The sequence below is a fragment of the Papilio polytes genome, unplaced genomic scaffold (genome assembly GCF_000836215.1).
Source record: "Papilio polytes unplaced genomic scaffold, Ppol_1.0 DF821845.1, whole genome shotgun sequence".
Classification (NCBI taxonomy): Eukaryota; Metazoa; Arthropoda; class Insecta; order Lepidoptera; family Papilionidae; genus Papilio; species Papilio polytes.
In genome coordinates, this window is record NW_013527359.1 from 4,249,790 (window position 1) to 4,256,515 (window position 6,726).

The 6,726-nt window shown below is 34.4% G+C and overlaps 2 protein-coding genes across 2 annotated transcripts in view; one reads left to right on the plus strand and one right to left on the minus strand.

Moving 5' to 3' along the window:
* The window catches only part of LOC106107823, a 37,177-nt gene extending 33,211 nt beyond the window's left edge, over positions 1-3,966 (minus strand). Inside the window, exon 1 of the mRNA XM_013288828.1 lies at positions 3,804-3,966. The gene's annotated coding sequence lies outside the window, so the exon portion shown is untranslated. The remainder of the gene's footprint in view (positions 1-3,803) is intronic.
* The window catches only part of LOC106107825 (F-box/LRR-repeat protein 6), a gene marked incomplete at its 3' end in the record, with an annotated part of 23,418 nt that overhangs the window by 540 nt on the left and 16,152 nt on the right, over positions 1-6,726 (plus strand). The gene's annotated exons all lie outside the window — the stretch shown is intronic.

Consider the following 6,726-nt stretch of genomic DNA (forward strand, 5'->3'; position numbering starts at 1 on the left):
GTTCGCGTCTTATTCAGCGCGGGAAGATCGTAATTCGCGATAGCGAATCCAATATGCTAATCTAATTCGTGCCTCTATGCCAATTGCTGCTGCTATTTATGCGAAAATACGCTTTTTAACTATTACATTATACCTCTGTGAGACCAATATAAATTAAGATTAAATCATAGGAGACTTGTCGCGGCCGTAAGGTCTGAATTAAACATTTTTTTGATTTTTTGTAATTGATTTTTAGTACTTGTCTTGTTTTGTTCAAGAATAATGTCGCAAAGTAATATTGTTTCAATATTAACAAGAAAAATATTGTTTAGGATTACTTTAGGAGGATGTATAATTATTACGTAATATTCTTAAAAGATGTTTAGAGACACACCTTCGAATGCCTTATACAAGTTTACATAAACTAATAAAATAGCAATGTCGCCATTCATCGTAGTCTACTTCCGTCTTACTTAATGTCACGCTACAAGTCTGCTAATAAAATTAATTTATTGTTTCTTTTGATAATAGTCATGTATTACTTGTTCTAACTCTTATTCGGATGTAATCCGATTTTTGTGCTTGTAAATTCTTTATATTTAATTTTCATTTTGATTATAAAAAATATAAAATACAGAAAGCAAGAAATACAAGCGGATTTACCAAAACAATACGTTTATAAACTTATCTCAAACTTACTAGACGTAGAAATTTCCTCAAAATACCCAAGTAGGTTTAGAAAAACAAGTTTAGCAAGTAGTAGTTATCTAAATTGCTACGGAGATACAGGACCGGTAACAGAACCGCTGACTGCCGGTCTCTGGAGTCATGTCATGCTCACGTACAATAGGCCGGAGGTCAGAGCTCGTATCGATTGTGTTCTCATCTATACAACAGCTTCAAGACATCCTAGTCGTAAAATACAATAACCTTTAAAGTGGAGCGCCTATGTCACTGCATGATATAGTCGATTATTCAATAAGAAAAGGCCATTATATTTAAATATATATAAGTAAACATGGTAAATACTTACAAACATTTAAACATCGATTTACGGCTCTCCAAAGTTCTCTAATTACTAATAACTACGACAGACAATCTAGGTGTAGCATCATTTCATAGAACTAAAATTAATTTTCAGTGAAGAAACGCTCTTTGTATACTACCTTTATCCCTCGGAGCTCCTCTAAAGCAATACATACAAACAGGTCCACGATCAATTCCAGAATTGGAAGTTGACCTTGTACGTTGAAAGCGGACTTATCCCACTACCAATGCCTTGTACGGAGACGATGTTTTTTGTCCAAACATTCTAATAAACCGTGACAGGCTTTGTTTGGTATATGCTCTTATACATCAAGGCGACATTTCTGTTTTTAGTTTAATTTGATAGCCCTGTTTTAGCGTTTTTTAGATTTGTGGTGGTATAAATTTACAGCTTTTAATATCCCAATTGCAATAAGGACTTTAAGGTTAAGAATAAACGTGGGATGAAAACCAAAGATAAACAGATTACAACACCGTTAGAAATAATACTTTTCTAGAGTCAATTTGTATTGTAGAGTACGCAATTTCAAACAACAATAATTACGTCGAATTTCTTTGTTTATTTTGTTGTTATTGCAGCACCCCGGTAGAGTCGTACTATTTGTTCATTTTTATTTACTTAGCATTGTTTAACCTTATAAACGACATTTGTATCTAACCATAAACATTTAAAACTATGCATAATTTCCGGAAATGTTTGTAACAACAGATAGACGACAAAAAATATAAAACGCCTTTATAAGAAATTCTTGTCATTTATTGCTGAACAGAGACTGATTAGTGTCACATATTAGAACAAAAAATCAAGTGTCAATGAAAGAATTACGCAGAATATATTTCTAGTTAACATTGTATAAATATAATAGCAACATCTATAATGAATGAATAGTGCAATTAGACAAATTTGTGTTCGAAAAGTGTGTGCGGTTGACAGCAGGAAAGAATTTTCACTTTACGGTTTATGTAATGCTAAATGGCATCAAAATTGCACTACTCAAAATGCAATTTTTTATCTCACCATTTCAATACTTAACCAGAGAGCAATAATGACTTTCTTACATCTTTCGAAATAAACTTATGGAGCTGCAGCCAAAATCTTACTACACGAATTACAAGACTGATTACTTTGGACAAAAAAATAGATTAACATCAACACATTAGCCAAAGTGCTGGCTGGCTATTTGTGTTATAATTTTTTTATGTGAATCTGGATTGAAAGTCGACAGTACCGTTGCTCGGACATATGCGCTCCTCTCTCTGACACTTCAACGTTGATTATTTGAAAGCCGTTAGGTTTAGGTAATCGCGAAAGTTTTTCTCAAGTACGTATTGTGTTCTTGCCAACAAAAGAATAACCCCGACCTACATTTTACAATTCTCCTTTTAGGTATTCACAAATCTGAAGTTAACTTAAATATTCGTATTATAACATTATTGAAATGCGCCGAGGTTATCTTGTGTTATTTTTTTAACTATTATTGAAACATATTATTCAAGAAATGTACATCGATTGACCATATTTTAAGTAAATATATACGGATTATAAATCTGTGGTACTGCCGCATAAATGCATAATCCTCTAAACTGGTTTAGAACAACTTAACATGCTTAACGTAAGCACAAAACAAAACTTATTAGAATTCACTTGTCATATATAAACAAACATGTACAAACAACACAATTTTAATCTTTACTAGATATATTACATCAATACACTTTACAACTACAAATAACTAAATAGAGCGAATCAAAATTTATTATCGCGTGATATATGCGTTAATCGTTCCGCGGACAAATAGTACATTTTAGTGAAACTATCTATTGGTCATTGAACCCGTTAGTTGTGGACAACGCCGGCGAGTACTGTAACTGGACCGTACGCAAACATACTGATGTACACACAACACAACGGAAAACTAATAAATTATTAAAATTTATGCCTGAATTAAGCCTATTTTTAACTAGGAAAATTATTTGTATTTCTAATACTATCACTTATTTGTGGAGCCCCCCCCTTCCCCTTCGACGACTAACCGTAGTACCCCCTCTAATTTTCATATAATAACGCTAATTTTGTTTAATCCTAAAGGAGTATCAATACTGTATCATAAATTTTTAGACGATGCTATATAAAGTCTTGATAAATGGAGAAATATTTGTACAAATGTGATGGAAAACTTGACCATACTAAAAGATGGTACAGTCGTAGGCCTCTTATTCGCCTCTGTTTAAACATTTAAGTGTATAATGAATTAAGTCGCACGTCAATATTGGCAAAGTACCTAATCAGTTAGAAACGTGTTACCATTATATAATTAGAGCGATATCATGTTAATTGAATGCTAAAGATTATGAATAAATACCTATATTCAGATTTTTTTTAAATATACTTCTAACTTATACGGTAATATTAACTTAACTTTAAAATAACTTAATGATTATGTTTAAATTCTTATTTAGGTTACATGTTATAAAACATTTTCTGTATAAATCCATTAATGTCATCTGAAGATACGCGCGCAAAAACTGTCAATTTGGTCAGCAATCACAATCGGCTGTAAGTGAGACCTTGGAGCTATGCAAATGTTAAGTCGCCGCTAAAGTAACGGTTCAAAGCTGAAATACCAATAAAACACATTCGTTATAACACAAACTCGTACCCGTTAAATGACGAATACAAAGATCAAAGAGGATATACATGTCTCCCGTCGACGGAGAACTGACGTTGCAAATACAAGGATCGCGTATCGACAGCCCGACGTCGAAGTTGTATTCACCTGCGTATCAGAATAATGGCAATCTCCCAATAACGAGCACAAATATAAATTAGTTTCACATAACGTCACTGAACAAATCGCAGTGGTCCAGTTGGCGCGGTTTGCGGTCCTGCGGCGGTACACCACGCGGCGGAGCTGTTCGCGCAGCACTGACACTTACGAACGATAGCGCGTGCCCGACCCTACCGTCCTCCTACCACGGCAGCGGAGACGAGTCACTATTAGCGATGGCACGTCGCATGTTACTGCTCATCTGTCGTCATCGACGAACTGAGAATCTACTACACGCGAACATGGTAGCGGGCGCGATGTTGCCTCAACGCTGATAACAGGTATACTTGTGTGTTAGTACACAGTGTACACCTACATGAGCAGTAAGTAAACAAACGGTTACGAATAACGTGTAAATCGATGGAGGGTGGCGTCTTATACGGAAAAATTACACTCATAACCAAATATGAACATAAAGTATTAAGAAAAACAAGATAGATATTCATAACGGCTCGTGGGCAAGACCTATACCTGGATTAAGCGCAAATGGTTATTTATCATTCTTGTAGGCGAGTACATACAGTACTAGAAAATCTATAGATATTATTATATGTGTGGTTATGTATAATTTCGCGGCTGTCAGTGAAACATATGGTTATTGGCCTTGGCACTGCATTCGACCATCCTCCGAAGATACGGCGTATGCATACACATCGGAATAGAGAATACGATAAGTGGCTTCATGTTACTGTACATAACCTAGTTAATACATATTGTACGTCTGACATCATCACTACACGCTAACATACCCCAGAATGACCACAATCGTCCTTACATGATATCAAGAGCCCCAAATTAAATAACATATCCCACAATTTTAAAATTAACATGTTTTTATACATTTACTTGAAGATGAAGATTTACTTTTTTGAAATTGAATTTAAATCGGAAAGAATTTTATAATATACTTGCTATCACATATTCCGTTACCATGGGTCATATTTAATTTTAATAACGTTAAAGTAATAATACATACGATTATTTACATAGGTGTAATTTTAAACGTTCCTATAAATCTAAGTCAGCCTAGCAACTAACATATTATCACTCGGACACGGTCCCCTCTCCACTTTTATCGTTAGATAGATTCTCGATGCGTCGGTGGCTGAGGGGTTTAGGTACTTGAATTATGACCTACAGGTCCTGGGTTCGAATCCCGCTATATATTACCCGACGTTCTTATGGTGAAGAAAAACATCGTGATGCAACCTGCACATATGGGCGAAGAAATTCAAAGATATGTGTGAAGTCAATCAACCCGCAGTGGGCCAGCGTAGTTGACTATGGCCTAGTCATCTTACTTAGGGTAGGCTCCGTGCCATCAGTGGGGACGTATCTAGATGATAATTGTCTGGGCCGCGTACAGATTGATTCATAATAACGTTTTCATAAAGCATGTCATAGAGGCTATTTTTAATTGGATAGGTATTACGCAAAACCATTTCTATTCTGAAACGGGTGAAGTCATTCATTCAGGGTGATCGTGCGTTAAATAATGGTGTTTGCATTCGATTGTGAGTCGAATCAGTCACATGTGAATTTAACTACTACTTTATAAGGCAACATTAGGAAATTACTATTTTATACATTTCTATTTCAATATTATTAACGTATATCTTTCTTCGTAATCTTCCAATACAAAAACTTCCTAATAATTTTTAGTATTTAACGATTACGAGTTATTTACATTTATGCCTCCTCCAGTTATCACATTTATTACAATTGCTACAATAAACTGAGAATATTTTAAAATGTTTCTTAATAAATCTTTGATTATTTACCTATCCATCAATGTCCTAAACTAAACAACGCGTAAAATTATCTTTATGGTGATTTTGAGGAGAATCATTCGGCTGATGATGTTTGTATTCACAAGGACAAGAGCTTATTCCCGATATAAGGTATTTTAGAAACAAAACAAAGGACTACTGTTGTGTCATATCTTTCTTAAATAAGGTAATCATTGGCCAAAGATCGGTTGCCGAGGTTAATAGAAATGAGTCAATATTTTTTTATACAGATAAGCATTTGAGCGCATTACCACTTGAAGTCGGGAAGTGGTTCGACATGAACACATCGGCCTTGGATATTATCATAGCAACATATGCTTGATTAGATTGGAAATAAAATTGCAACAACGCAGGCTCTGTTTACCATCCCGCGAATATTTTTGGTATAAAATTATCACTATTAAAATACTGTAAAGGCTTGTTTATTATCACTCAAAATAGTCTTATCTGTACTGTATTGTGAAACGTTTGAACACACGAAAGATAGCATAAGATTTTTTTCATAAAAAAAAATCAATAGTTGGCTATGTCGTTGAACGGAAAATTACCATTAGACTGTTAACATTTTCAGACGAGTAACTTCGTGATCCAAACAACATTTAAACGGCGATGAATACTCCTCATCTGTTTGTCACGATTTACAGTAGAAAGACAAAGTAAACATATTTTAAGTAATTCCTATGGAAGCTCAATACGTAAGAAATCGAATTCAAAGATAATGCATACAGATAAGGAATAGTATAGATATGGTAATTAAAGAAATGCTGATTGATCGTTATATTATTGTGATAATATATCGCTGATTAAAATGAGTACGTCAATTTCTTATTTTCGCAACAACGGCGCCTGATACAATAAACCTAATACCATTAATAAATTTACATTTCACTTCATTTTATTTGAAATTTAAAAATAAATGTTACGCTGATTTCTTTTAATTAGTTGTTGGTTTCCAAGATAACTTTCGCTACAAATCCCATGCACGGAAACCATGAACTTCAAAGGCCAATATTTAAATCGTAATGTAATTTACGGACGGACCCCCAGCTGCAGACTCAAAACAACGCGTGTGACGGCTGACG